The sequence below is a fragment of the Gossypium arboreum genome, chromosome 6 (assembly GCF_025698485.1).
Source record: "Gossypium arboreum isolate Shixiya-1 chromosome 6, ASM2569848v2, whole genome shotgun sequence".
Classification (NCBI taxonomy): domain Eukaryota; kingdom Viridiplantae; phylum Streptophyta; class Magnoliopsida; order Malvales; family Malvaceae; genus Gossypium; species Gossypium arboreum.
The window spans coordinates 19,767,842-19,791,005 of NC_069075.1; the positions used below are offsets into that span (position 1 = coordinate 19,767,842).

At 37.8% G+C, this 23,164-nt stretch overlaps 1 non-coding gene across 1 annotated transcript; it reads right to left on the minus strand.

Annotated features, from left to right (window-relative positions):
- Positions 1-2,034: 2,034 nt before the first annotated feature.
- LOC128294670 (small nucleolar RNA R71) lies at positions 2,035-2,141 on the minus strand. The gene has a single exon (XR_008284978.1). It is a non-coding gene; the product is annotated as a small nucleolar RNA R71 (small nucleolar RNA).
- Positions 2,142-23,164: the final 21,023 nt, after the last annotated feature.

Sequence of the window (23,164 nt, forward strand, 5' to 3'; positions counted from 1 at the left end):
TGATTGGCATATTTATGAATGATTTCTCCTTTGTTTTAGTGAATTCAATGCTCCTAATCCTTTAATTTCATGTTTTATACTCAGGAGAGCTTAGGATAGCAAAAAGAGTAAGAAACGAGCCAAAAACGGACAAATTGGGCCTAAATCATTGTTTCACATGGCCTAGGCACTTCCACACGGGTGCTCCACACGCCCGTGTGTGACACACGGGTAGACCACATGCCCGTGTGTCATGGCCGTGTCGACTAAGAACCAACTCAGTATTGCACACGGCCTGAGCACCTTCACACGGGCGTGGCACACGACCGTGTCTCTGTCCAGCCCAAGCCTAGTTCTATTCAGAAAAAGGAACTTTTGAGGGTTTCGAAGTATTCTAAAGCCTATATAAACACCCTAGAAGAGGATTAGAGGGACACACAGAGTGGGAGGCAGAGAATACTCGCGAATAGCCATCGGAATCACCTCGGAGCCAGGATCTACATTAAGACTGAAGATTTCGATCCAATTTTCTAAAAGGTCTTTGGGTTTCTTTATGTTTTGTTGTTTTCCAAACTTTGAGATGTTTTCTATTAATATTATGAACTAAAATCCCTAAATACCTAAGGGAGATGAAACCTAAGATGAATTTTATTATGCTTTGATTTATATGATAAATACTTGTTCTTATTCTTAATTATGAGTTTTAATTCTTGCTTTAATATTTCAGGATATTAGTCTAGGCTTTTTATGTACTTATTCAGTGGAGCAAAAGCTCCTGTTTAAGAGTAGATCATTCATAATTAAACGGAGTTGAATGCAATCCTAGAGATAGGATGACATAAATCTATCAGATTAGAGTCAAATCTAATAATGGAATTCATAGATCGAGTTAATGCGACAATGGGGTTTTAATTAGAAAAAGATTTCAATTAATCAACCTAGAGTTAGTTGTTTCTAGTCTCGAAAGAGATAGTATCACAAATTAGGGATTTCTACGGAATAAGTCAAGTGAATAAATCGTCTAAGTCAAAGGTAATAAGTGAAGTCTAGGTGGATTCTTTCTTGGGTATTATCTTCTTAATTGGTTTTCCTAAAGTATTTTCCAACTTTCGCCTCTGTCGTGATCTTAGATAAAGTAGAAAATTAGTTTAGTTTAAAAAATACCCTTAAATTTTTAGGGTAGATAATAAAAAGAGAATAACTACTAGTACTTTTAGTCCTCGTGGATACGATATTCTGGTCTCATCATAACTATACTATTGTTCGATAGGTGCACTTGCCTTAAGTTGAATTTTTAGTTAGTTTTACGACCATCAAGTTTTTGGCACCGTTGCCGGGGGCTAAGATATTAGGAACGTTTGATTTTTATTACTTTAGCCATTTTTACTTTTATTGCAATTTATTTTTTTAATTTAATTTAATTTTTCTTTTCTAAATTTTCTTTCGTTTGCCTCTGGCAGGTGTCTCTAGTTTATGATTAGGAGGAACCCGTCAAGACCTCTGCTTTTTGACATTGAGATTAAGAGCACATCTCGCAGAAACTGAAGAGAAATTAGGAAAAGCCTATAATACATAGAGGAAGGGCAAGAGGACGATATCCATACTATAAACGAGGAGATGGCTGATAATCAGAATAATTCGCTACCTCTTGCGATTGCTACAAATCTAGTAGAATAGAATCCTGCTCCGTGCACTATGTATGATTATGCTAAACCTAGTTTAACAGGAACTGAATCGAGTATAGTTAGACTTGCTGTTGCTGCAAATAATTTTGAACTGAAACCTAACACGATTCAAATGATACAACAGTTTGTTCAGTTCGATGGTCTGCAGGACGAGGATCCAAATACTCATTTAGCAAATTTTCTGGAATTCTGCGACACTTTTAAAATCAATGGCATTTCTGATGATGCCATACGCCTTCGGTTATTTCCCTTTTCATTGAGGAATAAAGCTAAACAGTGGTTGAACTCGTTGCCACGAGGGTCAATCACTACTTGGGAGCAAATGATCGAAAAATTTCTACTTAAATATTTCCTGTCGGCTAAAATGGCTAAATTGAGGAATGATATCTCTTCTTTTGTGTAGATGGATCTAGAAACTCTTTATGATGCATGGTAGAGATATAAGGACTTATTGAGAAGATGCCCTCACCATAGGTTACCTCTATGGATACAGGTTCAGACTTTTTACAACGGTGTGAACCCCTCAACAAGGCAACTTATTGACGCAGCCGCCGGTGGAACTTTAAACAAAAAACACCTAAAGAGGCCTATTAATTTATTGAAGAGATGTCACTAAATAACTTTCAGTGGCAAGTCATGAGAACGAATCCGACAAAAGTAGCTGGTGTTTTCAACCTCGACGCGGTCACTATATTATCTAACCAGGTAGAACTTTTAAATAAAAAGATTGATGGTTTGTATGGTTCTACTCAGGTGCATCCAATGATGAGGTGTGATTCAAATGGAGAAGTAATAACACAGATTATCCATCCTTCAACCCTAGCACCGAGGAGGAACAAGTCCAATATATGGGTAATAATTCTAGACCTTAAAATAGCCCGTATAGTAACACTTATAATGCAGGTTGGAGGAACCATCCCAATTTTTCATGGGGTGGTCAAGGAAATCAAAGACCACAACATCCTCCGGGTTTTCAACAACCATCTTACTAGTAGGAAAAGAAGCCGACCCTTGAAAATATACTAACAAAATTCATAAAGGTATCCAAAACATGTTTCCAAAACACCGAGACAGCTCTTAAAAATCAACAAGCATCAATTCAATGGCTCGAGAATCAAATAGGCCAGTTGGCAAAGATGATTTCCAAATGACCATAAGGTAGCTTGCCGAGTAATACTGAAACTAACCTAAGGTAGCAGCTTAATGCAATTACTATTCGTGATGAAGAAGGGTTAGTTGAACCTGAACCTGAACCAGAACCGAGACGAGCATTTGTGGTAAGTAAAGGTAAGGATGAGGTGAATCATAGTGAGAAAAAGCCGGTAAGTAGAGAATATAAACCTCGTGTACCATACCCCAGTGCGACAAGGAAAGACCACACGGACAAACAATTTGGTAAATTCCTTAAATTATTAAAGAAATTACATATTAGCTTGCCGTTTATTGAAGCTCCTTCGCAGATGCCAAACGTAGTTAAATTTTTAAAGGAGCTTTTAGAAAATAAGCGGAAGTTGGATGATGCATCACATGTGGAATTGAACACAGTTTGCTCAGCCATTCTACAAAATAAGCTACCCAACAAAATGAAAGATCCAGGGAGTTTTACGATTCCTTGCTTAATTGGTAGTTTAGTTGTTAACAATGCTTTGGCTGATTTAGGGGCTAGTATTAATGTCATGCCCTATAAAATGTTTAAAAAACTAAGTCTAGGGAAACCCAAACAAACTAGAATGAGCATTCAATTGGCGGATAAAACAATTAGATTTCCTAGGGGTATTATTGAAGACGTACTTGTCAAAATTGATAAATTTATATTCCTAGTTGACTTTGTTGTTCTAGACATGGATGAGGATAGTGATGTACCTTTAATTTTAGGAAGGCCCTTTTTGGCAACTGCTAGAACTATCATTGATGTTGGCACAGGTGAATTGATACTTCGTGTAGGTGATGACACGTTTAAGCTTCAAACTCATGATTTTACTAATATATCTAGTAATCGAGATGATTGTTTAAATTCTGTTAATTTGACTAATGTTGCAACTCAAACTTCTTTGCAGGAATCTCCTAGGACGAACGTGATATTGCCTCATTCCAATCAAAGCAACAAGAACGGAGCGACCCACAAAGAACGAAGGCTTTAGATTGATAAACTAGCCGAATGGTGAACACATGTCGATGAGAAACTAAAAATACACGATAAATCAAAGTGACACCTCGATAAGCCTAGGGATGAAACAACGCAATTTAAGGTTGGGGATAAAGTATTGCTAGATGTCAAGGACCCCCAAATTGTTACTTCAGAGCTTAATACAGACGGAGCAACTCCTTTCACGGTACTGAATGTTTTCCCATACGGTATAGTTAAGGTAAATCATTCTCAATTCGGCACTTTTAAGGTAAATATTACTCGACTTAAATTTTATGTGGATAATAGAATTGATAGTGAGGAGTCTCGACTCTGCGATCTGTTGTAATCATGCGAATGAGAGGTAAGTCGAGCATAGACTCTAAATAAGCACTTCTCGGGAGGCAACCCGAGCACTAACACCACTAACTAGTTTATTTCAGCTATTTTTAATGTTTTTGTGTAGGTACAGTAGCCCACACAGTCGGGACACACGGGCATGTCCTCGGCCGTGTGAAAATAGGGCTAAAAATTTCCCAAGTATCGAGCCACACGGCCATGAATTTGATCCACACGGTCGTGCGACATGGCCGTGTGAATCACACGGTCGGGAGACACAGGTGTGTCCTAGGCCATGTGAAAACTAGAGCAAATTTTTCAAATTTAAATAAGTCAGGGAGCCACACGGGCAAGGAATACGCCGTGTGTTCGGACATACGGGCATGTGAGACACCGTACGGGCGTGGGAGAAGCGAACAACATCACACACGGCCGTACGATACCACCGTGTGTACCACACGGGACCGCCACATGGGCGTGTCCTCAAGCCTTGTGACGATTAGACATTAAATTTTTGCGATAAACAAGGGCTGAACACAATCCACACGGACTTCACATAACCTTGTGCCTTTTTTAAACCCCCAACCCTAACTTCTTCTTCTTCTTCTTCTTCTCAAAATTTTCCTCCAAACCCTAGCCGCTGCATCCTCCCTCCCCCCACCGTCTGGCCACCCCTAGCTTCCCATACTTCTACTTTTTTCTTTTCCTCCTTCCCCTATCTTTTTCTTCCATTTTCTTTTCTTTTTCAACTCTTCCGCATACCCACAACCCCACCCCACCGTGCACCACACGGCTTTACCCGCCACGCTCGTGCCTCTCCCAACGCCGCCACACTAGCAAGTAGCACCTTCGTCCAACCCGACCTTCACCCCTACCATCTTGCCACCGTCCAACCATCACCTCCTCATCGGCGTTGGTTACCCCTTTTTACCCTTTCTTTTTCTTTACTATTATTATTTATTTATTTATATTAACTAGAATAAGTGTCTCTTTGTTTATTTTTGTTATATTATTTTCAATTATTTTTATTAGTATTAATCTTAATAATAAATAATCTTGTTTGTCTTACTATATTAGTTCTAGTCCTTTTTTAAGTTAAAATTGAGTAGTATTACTATTCTGTCGTTGCACTATTCCTTGTTTCTATCACTTTTTAGGACTTTGTCTTATAATTTTAGACTTAGTTATTTGGTCCCTTTTTACTTCTTGATTAATGATGACTCAAAACTCTGATTTTTACATATTTTTAGTCTCTACACATACTGTTTTAGGAGCTAAATTTTCTTTAGGATTATTTGGATTTTATTTCGTGCTACATTATTTATTGATACAGCCTTTTATTTTGACAGGTACAACATGACAAACACAAGAGGCAAGAAGACTGCTGTCCCCGCTTCGAAAACGCGGAAGGGTCCTGGCGCAACCTCTTCGAGTGCTTCGACCGAAGCTCGCCACCCTCTACTTCGGTTCTTGTCAAACCCACAGGAAGACCTGTTTTAGCTTCTTCGCGTATGACCGCTAGGTGTGGGCCGATGTATCGATTGGGCTGCTTTGGAGCAGGTCTAACTTGCTCACCTTGTTCGCTTCTAACTCGATACTGTCCCGTGGGATCAGTTCTTTTTAATTATCGAGCCTACCTATTCAGAGTTGACATTGGAATTTTGCACTACTTTCCACCAACACCACATGATGAATACACATGACGAGGCTAGTACTATCGTTTTAGACTTGGTGGACTTGTCAAGCATATGAGTGTACCCGAGTTTGGAGCTACTTTGGGCCTCTACACGGAGGAGTTCATGGCTTCAGAGAATTTTTTATAGTTTCACCGTCATATACACTATTCGCCATCTTACTGTTGGATTGACCTTACAGCGAGCACGGTTCCCTATGACCCCAGTCGCTCAAAGGCGACGTCTCTCCCTCTAGCACTACGCTACATTCATGCCATCTTGGCTCACATTTTGACTGGGAGGAGAGAGAAAATCGGAGTAGTTAGCACCACCGACGCGTACTTCTTATGGAGCATGGTGACTGGCCATGTATTTGACTTGGCCTTTTTTTATCACCCTCGCCTTTCGCCACCAGACGGATCGCCATAGGAGGGGCCCCATTTTCCTTAGTCCTTCGACACTTCGGCCTCTTCGACACTCCAGAGATGTCATCGACACTCACATTAGTAGGCTAGACGACTCCTCAGGGAATATCTACAATGATCTACATGAGAATGATAGAGCGACTTGTGGATTCAACCCCCCCTCTGTACAGATTCGTTCAGTCTGATGACCAGGATGAGCCGGAGGACATTACCGATGATGTCCCTCCCCCTCACGAGGATCAACCACAGCCTCTACCTTCGAGTCACCGTCACACTCCTTCTACTGCCAGCTTTCGAGGACTGTCATTCGAGGAGTTCACTGATTTCTGTCAGTACTGTGCTCGGAGGTTCGACAGTCTTGATACGAGTTTTGACAGTATCGATGAGACTTTGAGGCAGATTCACGAGCACCTCTATATCACTCCTGCAGCGCCATCGGCTCACGACACCGATGATGAGGACCTTTGAGTCCATCTATTTTATTTTTATTTTTATTTTTATCTTTATTTTCATTTTATCTTTCTTTTATTTATTTTTGAAGACTTATGTTTTTAGATTTTGAACTATGTTTTTCTTAATGGTTATTATCAAGTAAGCCTAAATTCTCTTCCACAGTGGTGTTTATTTTCTTATTAGTAACTCAGAATCATGTCTACCATTGGTCATATCTACAAATCCAGCCTTCGCTATTCCAAGGATTGCATCTAAAAATTCAGGGTAGTTTCGCTTTTCTCCATTTCTTTTGATATTATGCTTACATTAATATTATATATTTTCTCCATTTCTTTTGATATTATGCTTATATTAATATTATATATCTTTGTACATCGAGGACAATGTACATCTTAAGTGTTGGGAGGTTATTTATGTGATTATTAGAAATCCCTGAATTTTTATCTTGTTCACAAATAATTTTCTCATATCAGTATTAAAGTGAATTCTGATTGATTTATGATTTCTATTATGTTTTTGAAGTAAATCATAGGTAACTATGCATTGATTGTTTAAACTTTAAGACATTAGAGAATCGAGTATGATAAGTTGAAACTTTTGAGAAATAAAATTACTAGGTTGTTTCCCTGAATTGAGGTATTATCTTGAAGTTTTGAGTTTACAAGGATTGACATCAAATACCTATAATTTTTGTGAGATTTTGAGCTTTTTAGAGCATATATCTTTCTTGCTCACTGATTTTATTAGTTATGAGTGTGTCAACATTAATTTGTTATTCTAGACCTTGCATCAATTATACATGTCGAGACCACACCCTTGATTTGATATACTAAAATGATAAAGGCACTTAGGTTTTAACCCATTTACCCCATAAAAAGCCTACCCTCATAATTAACCCTTAGTGAACCCCTTTGAGCTTAACAAACTTTTTTTTTAATTTTACCCTAAATTTTAACCCCTATAGCATACTTTTTGATTCGTTGAGAATTTTTCCTAATTTATTAAGTCCCTTTTTGTCAAGATTTGATTTTGTTAACTGCCTAACTATTGTCTTTCTTTCGAATCTTATAATTTTCTCTTATACAATTATTCTTATCTTAAAAAAAAACCATACATATTGGTAGTAATTCTTTGTTTTTGAGCTTAAGTACTTAATTCAATATTCTGAGATGAAGCTCATGTTTATTCAAGCGATGTTAGTTATTTTTTCAGTTAGGTAATTTATCAAGTTAATCTCGATTCTAACCGTTTCTTTTTCAGCCTTTATCCACACCTTATCCCAAAGCCCCGTTACAACCCTTCAAAGACCTTTTGATTTGTGTATCATCTCATTTATAGTGGTGAAGCTTTGATTTTCATGCAAGTCTATGGTAATAACTTTTCATGTTTGACTAATGAGTGTTTAATCATTAAACCTTAAACATATTAAGTGATTTGAGTGAACCTTTAGTGCGGATTTCAATCAATGTCAATTTGGAATTAAAGATAATTACTTAGATAAAGGGGGATGCCTATAATTTTATGATTAAAATGATCAACTTTGACTATTTGAAGCTTTAATATTCTTTTAGTTAAATTTTCAATGAATGATTACTTGTGAATTATTTTGAAACATTATTGATGAGAATTATAAGTTGAGAAATATTTATTTTGATTGTGAGTTGAGGATTTTGCTTGAGGACAAGTAAATGCTTAAGTGTGGGGATATTTGATAAACCGTAATTTATACATATTTTTACCCTATGCTTGGCATATTTATGAATGATTTCTTCTTGGTTTTAGGGAATTTGATGCTCCTAATCCTTTAATTTCATGTTTTATACTAAGGAGAGCTTAGGATAGCAAAAAGAGCAAGAAACGGGCCAAAAACGGACAAATTGGGCCTAAATCATTGTTTCACATGGCCTAGGCACTTCCACACGGGTGCTCCACATGCCCGTGTGTGACACACGGGCAGACCACATGCCCGTGTGTCATGGCCGTGTTGACTAAGAACCAACTCAGTATTGCACACGGCCTGAGCACCTTCACACGGGTGTAGCACACAACCGTGTCTCTACCGAGCCCAAGCCTAGTTCTATTCAAAAAAGGGCACTTTTGAGGGTTTTGAAGCATTATAAAGCTATATAAACACCCTAGAAGAGGATTAGAGGGACACACAGAGTTGAGGGCAGAATACTCACGAATAGCCATCAGAATCACCTTAGAGCCAAGATCTACATCAAGACTGAAGATTTCCATACAATTTCTTAAAAGTTCTTTAGGTTTCTTTATGTTTTGTTATTTTCCAAACTTTGAGATATTTTCTATTAATATTATAAACTCAAATCCCTAAATACCTAAGGGACATGAAACCTAAGATGAATCTTATTATGCTTTGATATATATGATAAATAATTGTTCTTATTCTTAATTATGAGTTTTAATTCTTGCTTTAATATTTCAGGATATTAATCCAGGTTTTTGATTTGCTTATTCAGTGGAGGAAAATCCCCTGCTTAAAAGTAGATCATTCATAATTAAGCAGAGTTGAATGCAATCCTAAAGATAGGACAACATAAATCTGTCAGATTAGAGTCAAATCTAATAATGGAATCCATAGATCTAGTTAATGCGACAATAGGGGGTTTTAATTAGAAAGAGATTTCAATTAATCAACCTAGAGTCAATTATTTCTAGTCTTGAGAGAGATAGTATCATAAATTAGGTATTTCTATGGAATAAGTCAAGTGAACAAATTGTCTAAGTCAAAGGTAATAAGTGAAGTCTAGGTGGATTCTTTCTTGGCTATTGTCTTCTTAATTGGTTTTCTTAAAGTATTTTCCAACTTTAGCCTCTGTCACGATCTTAGATAAATTAGAAAATTAGTTTAGTTTAAAAAACACCCTTAAATTAGTTTAGTTTAGTATGAAAGCTATAATGAAGGTGGAGCTATTAGCCTAGTCTGTTTGAGGTAAGCACCTACATCTCGAGTGGGTTAAGGAAGAGGTATAAGGGAAATGGGCCTTAATGCTAGAGCTCGGACTGAGTCTCAAAGTCTAATAATGGAAGAGAATAGAATTAGTCCTAATCTTAGGCTGATTAGTTTGGCCAAAACTGTTAGGCCTTTGAAGAATGTGAGGTTTGTTAAGAGGAGGGAGGTCCAAAATGTTGAGGTCCATTCTAGATTGTTCCAACTAGAGTGTTGTAGTGATAATCCAATCTTGAACGATGATAAAAACACCAAAAAAAATAAGGAATTTTTTAGATATTCACGATGGTTGTGATTCTACAGGTAAAGGTTTGGACACCTCTTCCCACTTTAATTCTGTAACACCCCTCACTCATATTCAACGTCGGAATAGGGTTACAGAGCATTACCAAACTTATTTCGTAAATAACATACATTTCACATACATTTTCGAATTCCATGCAAACATCATTCAAAATCATTCACAAACATTCATAATGTCCCTAATACGAGCCTATAAGGCCCAAAACATGCATTCGGGGTGGTTCGGGACTAAACCGATAACTTATGAAATTTTTGGAAAACTTAGAAAATTTTTACAAAATACAAGGGACACACACCCGTGTGGCCCGGTCATGTGTCTCACACGGCCAAAGACGCGCACGTGTCACAGGCTGTATGGACATTCGAAATGGAATCACATGGTCGTGTCCCAGCCCGTGTCTGACCTCTTGTAACTCCCTAACTTGAGTCACAAGGACAACCACACGCCTGTGTGACCAGCCCGTGTGCCATCTCAAAATGGCCTCACATGCTCATGTGCCAGGCCATGTACTAGGTCGTGCCAAACCTGTAGAGTATACTGACTTATGCCACACGGCCAAGTCACACACCCGTATGCTGGGTCGTGTGGAGCATACTAACTTGGATTCAATTCAACACTAGGGGACACACAACCATGTAACATAACCATGTGTCACACACGGCTGAGACACACACCCGTGTCTCTACCCGTGTGGAAAAAAATAGGCTATTTACCAAACCCTTTTGCCACCCAAATTTGTATACACGTACACCAAAACAAATGACACCAAAACATGGCATAAATAGGCAATCAAACCAACTAAATCAAACCTAATTCATGCTAGTTCTATACCATCATCCACAACACACATAAATAACAAAATAGACCATTCCATTTATACCAAATTCACATTCACATTTCCACTAAATGGACACTTTCAAACATGTATCATTATGCCTAAACTCACAAGTATATAACTTCTCAAAAATTAACAATTCACCACAAGCATTAGCATAGCAATTATCAACACAAGACAAAGGCCATTTACATATATATACACAACCAAATCAACCAAAATAAGCCAACTCTCATGGCTATGTACAAAACCAAATACTTAACATTTACAAGCCGTTTCAAATGACCATAATCCTATACATGCCATATATCTAAAAACATAGATTCAAAAGTACCAAAGTGATAGTTGGATAGTATGATGAAGTCTCCAACGATTTTCGAATCCGAGCTAGCTTTGATATCACTATAAAACACGAAAAAATAAATAAGGTAAGCTATAAAGCTTAGTAAGCTTGTATGAAATAAAGTCAATTAATCATAAATACACAATTCAAATAATTGAATATATCATCACATAACTCATATTAGCTAACAAACCTTCCACATAATCAATCACAAGATTAGTTGTGAAATTCACAAGTTTTATTGATTCAATACTTATACGGTTCTTGTACATACCTATACCATCTCTTACTAGTCTCATGCTTATCCATGTCTTTGACATACCAGTTGAAGCATTTGGAATACTATCGGATACACGGGAAACTCGCACCCTAAGAGCCACATACATTGCCAAAGCTATCTCAATCTCGTATCACATATAATGCTCACTCTCGAGCTATCAACGGGTCTACTCACACAAGCTGACAGTCATGAAGAAGCTACATGGTGCTGCTCACACAAGCTGATCAGTATCCGCAACACATGCTGGATAACTCAGCCACCAGTAGGACGTACGGACCATCACCCAAATCACATAACCCCTAATGACATGTCATTTGTATCCTAATCTATTTTTAAGGTTCAACCGGGATTTCACCCTTGTTGAATCATCGTCAAACATGTCCATAGTGTCGTATTCACATTTTATGCAACACCAAAGCATTTAAAACACAAATATAGCAGCACTTATTACATACGAACTTACCTCGAATGCAAAAATAATAAAATGAGTCAATTAGTCCAAAACCCTATTCTTTCCCCGATCTAAATCCGTATTTCACTTTTCTTGATCTAAATATAATCAAAATTAACTTATTTAAATATCACTCTATTCAATTTAGTCCAAAATACATATTAGGGCAATTTTATACTTTTGCCCCAATATTTCAACATTTTCACAATTTGGTCATTATCTCATAAAAATACAAATTCATGCAATTCAACCTATACCCATGCTAGACGAATTTCAATTAGGTCCCTAGTAGCCCACATTTTTCATTTATTTCACAAATTAATCACGAATTTTACACATTTCATAATTTAATCCCTATTTGGACATTTTACTGAAAATCACTTAACAAATGTTATTTATCTACAACAACCATACATTTGCTATCATTAAACGTCAAAATACACATAGATTCATCAATGGAAAAACCCTAAACCTTTATTAGTTTAGCAAAATAGTCCCTGGGCTAGCTAGATTAAGCTGTAACGATTTCAAAAACATAGAAATCATTAAAAATGGGACAAAAATCATACCTATTTGAACAAAAATGCCTTGGCCGAACCCTAGCTTTAAAAATGGCTATTTCTTATTTGTGAAAAATTGGCTAAGGAAGATGATAACATAAAAATTTGGTTTCTGTTTTATTTATTTTACTTTAAATAACCAAATTACCTATTTAACATTAATTAAAAACTATTAAAAACACTTAATGCATGTCCATAAATGTCCATTAACATTAAAAATGGGCTAATTACTACATAATGACCTTTAATATTTAATTTCATAGCCATTTAATACCTTTAGCTAATAGAACTCAAGTTTTACACTTTACGCGATTTAGTCCTTTTTATCGAATTAAGCATCCAAATGAAAAAATTTCTTAACAAAATTTTCACACGATCTTATATTCATGCTGTATACATTAAAATAATAATAAAATTATTATTTTGACCTCAGATTTGTGGTCCCAAAACCATTGTTCTAAATTGACTAAAAACAGGCTATTACAAATTCAATCTTTGAATGACAAATGGAAGTGGTGGTGTCTTTAGGTGATGGGTTGCTCAATCCTTCCAAACATTTTGTAGTTTCTTTTAAAGAGAAGACTCCTTTGAATCCTGGTTTGACAATGGATGGGCAACAATCGATGGTAAACTCTAAAGGGGATATGAGTAATAAACAAATGAGATGGTAAAATCGGGGTTAAACTGAACAACACCGTTCAAGATAGGGGCCTCATTTTAAACATTTTGGCAATATTTAGGTTCCAATTTTAAATTCTGTACACAAATGGTAAAGTTGATTTTTCTTGTCAAATTAAAGAGGGAGGAGTTTTAGAAGTTGAATCTACTACTGAAGAGCATTGGAAATCCATATATGACATCTAACAGTAAATTTTCTTTCTCTTGTGATTTTTTATGGATATTAATATGTCTATTTTCTCGTGAAATTTTCAAGGATGTATGACCACAAAATTCCCTCGTATATCCCTAGAATATTATTTGGAATATCAACCTGATATCGTTAGTTTAATAGAGCCGATGGTTAATTGACATAAAACTGATTTGTAATCCTCAAGTTGGGTTTTCAGATATCACATAGAGTTGTAGCAGTTGGTTTTTTTGGCGTATTTGGGTGGGATAGGAGGATTCAATCAATGTTGAGATTGTAAGTAATCATCCACAATTTATCTTAACACAAATTTACAGAAATATTCACTCAGATCTTGTATACATAGCTCTCGTTTATGCTAGTCTTAATAAGACGAAAAGGAAGATTCTTTGGAGAGATTTGAAGTTGTCCATTCCCTTTATGTCGGTTCCTTGGATGGTGATTGGAGATTTTAATGAAATCCTATCCTCGAATGAAAAATAATGAGGGAGTGTTTATTGGAGGAGGTGTTCTGCTTTTAGGGATTTCATAGAGTCAGAGGAATTGCATGATTTGGGGTTCAATGGACCGTTTTTTACTTGGCATAAAGGAAGGACTTTTGGGAGGCTTTATTGAGTAATTGGGAATGATGCTTGGGTTAGTATGCTTTAAGATTGTTTAGTTACTTATATGTCGAGGTTAAAATTGGATGATAGGTTACTTTATCTTTGCTTAAGGCCGGAGCTAAACTTGCCTAAAAGCAAAGGATTCTGGTTTCCTGCTGGGTGGACTGAACATCTAAAGTTTGCTGACTTTGTCAAAAAAATTGAAATTTAAATGGCAAAATGGATGATTCTCTTACGTTCTTTACTTCCTATGTGAAGGATTGGAAAAAATCAATTTATGGTCATTTAGGACCTCATAAAAGAAAATTGGTTTTCAAGTTATCTAGTATTTAAAAAGTGATGGAAGATTCAGGCTCTGATTGGTTGTTATAGAAGAAGGCACAAATTAGGGAGGAGTTGGAGAATGTTTTATATCATGAAGAATTATTGCGGAAAAGAAAAGCCCATTATGATTGGCTTAATTTGGGAGACCATAACCCTAAATATTTCAAAAATTGGACCCAAAAAGGGTGGAAATTTAATCGCATTTATGCAATTTAGAATCAGAAGGGGGAGTGGGTCTATGATCTGGAAGAAATGCAGTCTGAAGTGGTTACCTATTTTCAAAAATTATATGAGGAGATTCCTATTGTAATAGCACGATTTTGGGGCTAGCCGAAATAGTGGTCTCAGGACCACAAATTCAGAGTCGAGTAAATTATTTTACTATTATTTTGGAGTCATAACATGTTTATAATAGTACATGAAAAATTTGGTGAGCTAATTTTAACGTTTGTGAGCACAATTGAGAAAAACGACAAAATCACATGAAGTGAAAAAGTCTTGAATTGATAGCTAAGGGTGTTAAATAGCTAGAGAACCAAAATTTGGGGTCTTTAAAGGGAAATTATCCCTTAAAAGAATGCATGGCCGACCATGGGAGACAAATTGGAGAGAATGTCAAAATTAGGTGAAGCTTAGGTCACCAATTTTGACTAGTTGTCTTTTTAATAAAACAAAAAGGAAAAGCTATCATTTTTCTCTCTTCTTAGCCGAAAATATCAGCCATTGTAGGGATTTGAAAGTTTCAAAAATTTCAGCAACTTTGAGCCCTTTCAAGTAAGTGATTTTGATAGTTTCTCTTCATGATTTTTGTATTTTTGAGACCCTTGAAGCATGAGCTTTCAAATGAGGGGTATATCTTGCAAAATGGTTGAAGGTCTAGGGTTTTGCCATGAGAGCATTTAAGGTGTCTTCTGAAATATTATGGAAGAATATGAGTCTTGTGTAATAGACAACTTTTGTGAATGGTGTTACCATGAAAACACTTAAAGGGACAATTTTGCACAAGTTGTAAAATGAATGATGAATGTGTGAAATAGAGAGAATTTTAGGTTGCTATAAAAGTAAAAAGAGTTCAGCAAAGCTTAAGATGCGAAGAAATTCGATAAAAATTGATTTTTGAGTATAGGGGTAAAATAGTCATTTTGCCAAAGTTTAGGGGCAAAACAGTCATTTTATCGAAGATGTGAATTTTTAATTGCTTAATTTTATTTAGTGATTAAATAAGTGCATTTTGCTATTTTAGATCAAGAATTGCCAAATCCAAACCTAGACCGGGGGAAAACCAAGCAAATTGACTAAACCGACTAGTCATATACGTATTGAAATCTGAGGTAGGTTTTATGTAAATAATACAACTACATTACTAATGTATGTGTTAAATTGTATTTGAATTAATATAGCATGAATTGCTTGATTGTGGAATTGAGATGGTATGATGAGAATAGAGATAGTAGAGTTCTTGTTCGAACCTAGAAAATAAATCGGATATTCATGCCGTGACGTTTGGGTCATTTGAGTGTGAGCTAGTGTAAGACATGTCTAGGACATGCATCGGCCACATTATGAGAGCCAGCTTAAGATGATGTCTGGGACATGGCATCGACATTGAGACGAGAGCTAGTGTAAGACATGTCTGGGGCATGCATCGGCCTCAAGACATAAGCCAGTATAAGACATGTCTGGGACATGCATCGGCTACAAGATAATAGCCAGTGTAAGACCATGTTTGGTACATGGCATTGACTGAAGATATGAGCCAGTGTAAGACCATGTCTGGGATATGGCATCGGCACCTTACCTATGTCTGAGGCTTAATGAATATCTGGTAGTGTTCCAAATGGTTCAACAGTGAACATTATGTTCTAAGCTAATGAGGAAAGTATAACTGCGTTGTGAGTGGTACAGGTACCTAATTGGTACGTATGAGGTATGAGCTCATTAAACAATATGTGACTAGTATGGATGGTAATGTGTAAGTTATGCCTATGCCTACCTTGGTATCATGAGCATGTGGATCATTGGTAAAATGTTGTTGTTGTGTACTTACTTATATGCAACTTACTAGGCTTTTACACTTACTCCCTTTCCTTTTCATTTCCTTACAGTGCCGCCTATCTAGCTCAAGGATCACCGAAAGTCAGAGATATCGATCACACTATCAACCGAAGCATTCGATATGGTTCGATTTATATTTTTGATTATGGCATGTATAGGACTTAGACCTCATTATTTTGTGTTTTTGAGATTTGTCCAAATGTGTTGGCTAGGTTTAGAAGCCCTTCAATTTGTACTATATCTTAAATGATGGCTAGCATTCATTTTGAATTTATAAAAGATGCATTATCATGAGATAATGAATGTCTATTGTGGCTGATTTGATTTTAGAAATTGTACTTGTTTTAGAATTGTATGGAAATAGACAAGTAAGGGTGGCAATGAGGCTTGGTAAATAGCCTTATATTGTCCATACAGGTAGACACACGGGCGTATGTCTAGGCCGTGTGTGATGTACGTTCTGCCCCATGGGCGTGTAGTTCGGTCGTGTGTCCCCTGCACGTAAAATTTTCAAGTAAGTATACATGGTAATAAACACACGGGCAGAGACACGGCCATGTGTCTCAGCCGCGTGGAGGACACGGCCTAGCACATGGACGTGTGCCTTGGCCGTGTGACATTATGAGCATGCTGACGTCAAAACAGAATATACATGTTTTTGCACACGGGCTAGGACATGGGCATGTCGTGGCTGTGTGAGGGGCACGGGCCAATGACACGGGCGTTTGTCTGGCCGTGTGAAAACCTCTGTAAGTGTGAATTAGAAATTAATTCACACTTAGGCTGTGTGAGCCACATGGGCCATCAGCACAACCATGTCGAAATGGTTACACGGGCGTGTGCCCTGTTTTAAAAGAAAATTTCTTAAAGTTGGTTTAAGGACCTGGGATGGCTCTAACTAGCTTTCAATGATCGATTTGGGGCTCATAGGCCCATAATAAGAAGTTTAAGGTAGATATTGAAAAAGTTTGAAGTTTGAATCGAGTTTCGGTGACTTGAGATTGGTTGTAGGCATGAGATCAAGTTAGGTAATGCCTTGTACTCCTCTCCGGCATGGGTTACAGGTATAGGGTGTTACATTTAGTAGTATCAGAGCTATGGTTTAGTCAATTCTAGAACTAACCTAGCGATAGTATGAGTCTAGCTATAAATGTCATAACTGTATATTGATAGTGTGATGATTTCTGACGATTATAAATTATGTTTTCATATAGTAAATGGATCCTAATAGAGCCACTGTGGATGATGTTGAAAGTAATGCGTCGGCTCCTGCTGAAGGGACCGCGCCAGTAGAGAGTGAGCCTGTAACTATTGGCCAAGGCAGAGGGGCTAGAGAAGCCTAGCTCCGAATGATGGATGCTTGGTACACGGAGTTTGTTTGTGCTAATCCGAACACTCCACCTCTTCCACCTCTTCTGATTCCTCGGTATGCCCCGGTAGCTCCGTAATGCTCGAACATGTTTAGAAGAGAGAAGCCTCCGGTAGACAAGATCCAGAAACAAGGGGCCAAGGAATTCCAGGCTAGTGTAGATGATGACCCGGAGGGGGCAAAGTTTTGGCTAGAAAATGTCATCAGGGTATTTGATGAATTGCCATGCACGCTTGAGGAGTGCGTGAAGTGTGTAGTGTCACTCTTGAAAGATTCGACCTACCAGTGGTGGAACACTCTCGTGTCTGTGGTACCGAGAGAGAAGGTAACCTGAGAATTCTTCTAGGAAGAGTTCTGAAAGAAGTATATTAGTCAGCGGTTTATAGACCAAAAGAGAAAGGAATTCTTAGAGCTAAAGTAAGGCTGAATGTCAATGACAGAATATGAGTGTGAATTTGTAAGGCTCATCAAGTATGTGCGAGAGTGAGTGTCTATAGAAGCCACCATGTGTAAGAGGTTTGAGGACGGCCTCAATGAAGATATCTGAGTGTTTGTTGGCATCTTAGAGCTGTGGGAATTTGTAGGCCTTTCTGAAAGAGCCTTAGCCTGTAAGTCCGAATAGTTGATTAAAGAAAGGAGGAAAACGGCTTTTGAGTCGAGAGATGCAATGAAGAGATAGATGGGGAAATCACATCAGTTCTCTTCTAAAAGATCGAGAGAGTTCACTACCCGATTGAATGTTTCAGTAGAGTATTCGAATAGGAACAAGAACTGACAGAACACAACTTCGAAAGCCCAGACCACTTCAGTCGCAAGTGTTGGTAGTACTCGGCCAAATAGGCCAGACTGCTTGTAATGTTGAAGGCGTCATTTTAGAGAGTGCCGAGGGAATGAAAAGGGTTGTTTCAAGTGCGGATCATTGGAACACTTCATCCGTATTGTCCCGAGTTGGATGAGAGAGAGAGAAAATAAGATGTGAAAGTAAGCAGTGCTCCCTTGAGGGGTAGATCACAAAAGAACCCCAGAAATGGAGCTAGCAGTAGAGGCACGCCAAGAGATGCTGTGGTGAGGTCTGAGGGTAGAGCGCCTACAAAGACTTATGTTATACGAGCTCAAGAAGAGGCAGAGTCTCCTGACGTGATCACGGGTCTTTTCTATCCATGTAATTTCTATTATTGCTTTAATTGACCCGGGATCTACCCACTCTTATATTTGTATGGAATTTATACCTCGTATGGGTATGCTAGTAGAGTCCATTGAGTTTGTAATAAAAGTGTCTAATCCTTTAGGCAGACATGTACTAGTGGACCAAGTATGTAGGAATTGCCTCTTGACAATTAGAGGTCATTGGTTTCTGGCTAACTTGATGTTATTGCCGTTTAATGAGTTTGATGTAATCCTTGGGATGGACTGGTTAACTTCTCATAGTGTTGTAGTGGACTGCAGGAAAAAGATAATTGAGTTGAAATGTGAAGACGGGAATGCTCTTCAAGTTGGACTAGATGAGTCAGATAATCTGCCTGTAGTAATATCATCTTTGACCACCGAGAAATATTTGAGGAAAGGATACGAGGCTTATCTAGCTTATGTGTTGAATACTTAAGAGTCTGAATTGAAGATCAAATCGGTACTAGTGGTTTGTGAGTTTACAGACGTGTTTCCAGAAGAATTACCCAGATTGCCTCTAGTGAGGGAGATAGAATTCGAAATTGAGTTAGTCCCCGGTACGACACCTATTTCTATTGCTCCGTATAGAATAGCCCCGACAGAGTTGAAAGAGTTGAAAGTACAGCTACAAGAGTTGACAGATAAAGGTTTTGCAAGACCTACTTATTCACCGTGAGGCGCACCAGTGTTGTTTGTGAAAAAGAAAGACGGGTCGATAAGGCTATGTATCGACTATAGACAACTCAATAAGGTAACTGTGAAGAACAAGTATCCTTTACTAAGGATAGATGATTTATTCGATCAGCTGAAGGGAGCCACGGTGTTCTCCAAGATAGACTAAGGTCTGGATATTATCATTTGATAGTTAAAGAGCAAGATGTATCGAAGACTACTTTTTGGACGAGATACGGGCATTATGAGTTCCTTATCATGCCCTTTGGTTTGACTAATGTGCCGGTGGTGTTATGGATTTGATGAACCATATTTTTCAGCCGTATCTAGATAAGTTTGTCATCGTCTTTATCAATGACATATTCATTTATTCGGGTGATGAGAGTGAACACGCGGAGTATTTGAAAACTGTGTTACAGACTTTGAGAGATAAGCAGCTTTACGCCAAATTCAGCAAGAGTGAATTCTGGCTTAAAGAGGTCGGATTTTTAAGACACATTGTGTCGGAAGACAGGATCCGATTTGACCCAAGAAAGATCTCGGCTATTGTACAGTGGAAACCACTGAGGAATGTGACTGATGTCTGAAGCTTTTTGGGTTTAGCTGGATATTGTAGAATGTTTGTAAATGGATTCTCTATGATAGCTACGCCGATGACAAGGCTGCTGCAAAGGGATGTTAAGTTTGAATGGATAGAAAAGTGCCAGCAGAGTTTCGAGAAATTAAAGGCTTTGTTAACTGAAGCCCCAGTGTTAGTGCAACCGGAGTCGGGCAAGGAGTTTGTGGTATATAGCGATGCCTCCTTGAATGGTTTGGGGTGTGTGCTTATACAAGAAGGTAAGGTCATAGCTTAAGCTTCAAGGCAACTGAAGCCACAAGAGAAGAATTACCGACACATGATTTAGAGTTGGCTTCCATCATATTCGTGTTGAAAATTTAGAGACACCATCAGTACCCGAACTTATTCACCGGTAAGATTTTCAAGGATGAAAATCCCTAAGGGGAGAGAAATATAATAGTTCAATTTTGGGGCTAGTCAGAATAGTGGTCTCGGGACCAAAAATTCAGAGTTGAGTAAATTATTTTATTATTATTTTGGAGTCATAGCATATTTATAATAGTATATGAAAAATTTGTTGGGCTAATTTTAACGTTTGTGAGCACAATTGTGAAAAACGACTAAATTGCAAAAAAGTGCAAAAGTCTTGAATTGATAGCTAAGGGTATTAAATAGCTAGAGAACCAAAATTTGGGGTCTTTAAAGGGAAATTAGCCCCTTAAAAGAAAGCATTGCCGGCTATGGGAGACAAATTGAAGAGAAGGTCAAAATTAGGTTAAGCTTAGGTCACCAATTTTGACTACTTGTCTTTTTAATAAAACAAAAAGGAAAAGCTATCATTTTTCTCCCTTCTTAGCTGAAAATATCAACCAGTGTAGGGGTTTGAAAACTTCAAAAATTTCAGCAACTTTGAGCCCTCTCAAGTAAGTGATTTTGATAGTTTCTCTTGATGATTTTTGTATTTTTGAGACCCTTGAAACATAAGCTTTCATATGAGGGGTATATCTTGCAAAATGGTTGAAGGTTTAGGGTTTTTCCATGAGAGCATTTAGGGTGATTTCTAAAATTTTATGGAAGAATATGAGTTTTAGATGTGTAATAGACAAATCTTGTGAATGGTGTTACCATGAAAACACCTAAAGGGGCAATTTTGCACAAATTGTAAAATGAATGACGAATGTGTGAAATAGAGAGAATTTGGGGTTGCTATAAGAGTAAAAAGAGTACAGCTAAGCTTAACATGCTAAGAAATTTGATAAAAATCGATTTTGAGCATAGGGGTAAAATGGTCATTTTGCCAAAGTTTAAGGGCAAAACCGTCATTTTACTGAAGATGTGAATTTTTAATTGCTTAATTTTATTAGTGATTAAATGAGTGCATTTTGCTATTTTAGATCAAGAATTTTCAAATCCAAGCCTATACCAGAGGAAAACCAAGCAAATTGACTAAACCGACTAGTCATATACGTTTTGAAATTCGAGGTAAGTTTTATGTAAATAATACAACTACATTACTAATGTATGTGTTAAATTGTATTTGAATTAATATAGCATGAATTTCTTGATTGTGGAATTGAGATGGTATGATGAGAATAGAGATAGTAGAGTTCTTGTTCGAACCTAGAAAACAAATCGGATATTCATGCCATGACATTTGGGTCATTTGAGTGTGAGCTAGTGTAAGACATGTCTAGGACATGCATCGGCCACATTATGAGAACCAGTTTAAGACCATGTCTGGGACATGGCATCGGTATTGAGACGGGAGCTAGTGTAAGACATGTCTAGGACATGCATCGGCCTCGAGACGTAAGCCAGTGTAAGACATGTCTGGGACATGCATCGGCTACGAGATGATAGTCAGTGTAAGACCATGTTTGGGACATGGCATCGACTTGAGATATGAGCCAGTGTAAGACCATGTCTGGGACATGGCATCGGTACCTTACCTACGTCTAAGGCTTAATGAATATCCGGTAGTGTTCCAAATGGTTCAACAGTGAATGTTATGTAAGCTAATGAGAAAAGTATAACTACATTGTGAGTGGTATAGGTACCTAATTGGTACGTATGAGATATGAGTTCATTGAACAATATATAACTAGTATGGATGGTAATGAGTAACTTATTATACCTATGTCTACCTTGGTATCATGAGCATGTGGATCATTGATAAAATGTTGTTGTTGTGTATTTACTTATATGCAACTTACTAAGTTTTTATGCTTACTCTCTTTCCTTTCCATTTCCTTACAGTGCTGCTTATCTAGCTCAAGGATCACCAGAAGTTAGAGATATCGATCACACTATCAACCGAAGCATTCGGTATAGTTGAATTTATATTTTTTATTATGGCATGTATAAGACTTAGACCATATTATTTTGTGTTTTTGAGATTCGGCCAAATGCGTTAGCTTGAGTTAAAAGCCCTTCAATTTGTATTATGTCTTGAATGATGGCTAACATTCATTTTGAATTTATAAAAGATGCATTATCATGAGATAATGAATGTCTATTTTGGCTGATTTGATTTTAGAAATTGTGCTCGTTTTAGAATTGGTTGGAATTTGTATGGAAATAGGCAAGTAAGGGTGGCAATGAGGCTTGGTAAATAGCCTTATATTGTCCACACGGGTAGACACATGGGTATGTGTCTAGGCCGTGTGTGACACACGATCTGCCCCTTGGGTGTGTAGTTCGGCCGTGTGTCTCCTGCACGTAAAAATTTCAAGTTAGCATACATGTAATAAACACACGGGCAGAGACACGGCCGTGTGTCTCAACCGTGTGGAGGATACAGCCCAGCACATGGGAGTGTGCCTTGGCCGTGTGACATTATGAGCATGCTGACGTCAGAAACAGAATGTTTATATTTTTGCACACGGGCTAGGACACGGGCGTGTCGTGGCCGTGTGAGGGACAAGGGCCAATGACACGGGTGTGTGCCTGGCTGTGTGAAAACCCCTATAGGTGTGAATTAGAAATTAATTCTACACGGGTGTAGGACACGGGAGTGTCCTAGGATGCTTAGGCCGTGTGAGCCACACGGGCCATCAGCACAACTATGCCGAAATGGTCACACGGGCGTGTTACTCTTCCACAAGGGCGTGTGCCCTGTTTTA